This window comes from Stegastes partitus, unplaced genomic scaffold, assembly GCF_000690725.1.
Source record: "Stegastes partitus isolate 25-593 unplaced genomic scaffold, Stegastes_partitus-1.0.2 Scaffold161, whole genome shotgun sequence".
Taxonomy (NCBI): Eukaryota; Metazoa; Chordata; class Actinopteri; family Pomacentridae; genus Stegastes; species Stegastes partitus.
This window is the reverse complement of record NW_007577892.1, coordinates 724,908-726,048: the sequence shown is the minus strand read 5'-3', so window position 1 is coordinate 726,048 and position 1,141 is coordinate 724,908.

The window sequence follows — 1,141 nt, the reverse complement described above, 5'->3', positions numbered from 1 at the left end:
GGTCTATAGGAGAATAAAATACGATTAAAAAAAACTCATAGGCCTACTTCCTCACTTTATACATTTTATTCTTGTAGCAGGATAGTCCTGGGCTTGTAAGCCAATCGTGGCATATTAGTTGGACTATATAAGGTGGGTTATGGCCCTCTGCACGCTCTCTCTCTTCTACGGAGGCCAAGGACACGCCCCTTCCGGTCGCTTCACCTCCGGTTCGTCGCGGCTTCAAGCGTTCGCGGGAAACGAGCTGGTTGATCACTCCGTGAATTCATTCAGATTCCTGCTGGTAGGCTTGTCTCTACATTATAGCATGCTTAGGATAGAATGCTACATGTATGCTGAACTGCACACTGTGATTATAGGGCACTGCGGCAGTCTGAGCACTCCTGACGCGCGCTCCCCTGTAGGTGTGTGACCCGCTGTCTCCTGTAGGTATGTAGCTCATGGTTGCTAACCACGCTAGCTTTCATGCGTGTGTTTATAAACAGGTTTTCCTCTTGCCTTTTGCAGCGTTGGCTGTACTGGAGAGTCAGTGCAGCTACGTGCCTCTGCTCACCACGCTGCTGCTTTGCTTCGTTCCCTTTGCTTCATTTTGCTTTGCTTGGCTCTGTTTTGCCTTGCTTGGCTTTGACTTTACCTCGCTGCTGTTTCACCGCGCTGTGGTCCTCACTGTAGCGGTGAGGAGTCGTCGCCTGGTCGCCCGGCTGGCCGCTGCTCCACTCCTAAAAGCAGCTGGGATTGTTTCGGTGTGGGTCGATTTCACCGTTTTATGGTCGAGCCTCAGAGGCTGTCTTTTAATTATACCCACAGTGTGGGGGCTCAGTGTGATTGTTTCATTCATTTTGCTTTATTTTCTTTTGTTTAGCCTTATGGTATGTTTCTGTTAAATATTTAGTTGGGAGGATTGTTTATTAATTTTCAGTTTTGTGATTGTTTAGTTTTGGGGACTGTTTCTTGTTTTGTTTTTGTTTGGTTTTGTCAATTTTGAACCTGAACGTCCAAATTCTTTTGTATTTTCAGTTGTGCATTTCTTGAGTTGCAAATAAATTTTTTTCTTTTGAATTTGTTTGTATAATTTGTTGTTTGTATAGTTCACTTGTTTTGTTTCTTTTTGTTTAATAAACTGAGTATTCCCCATTAATCC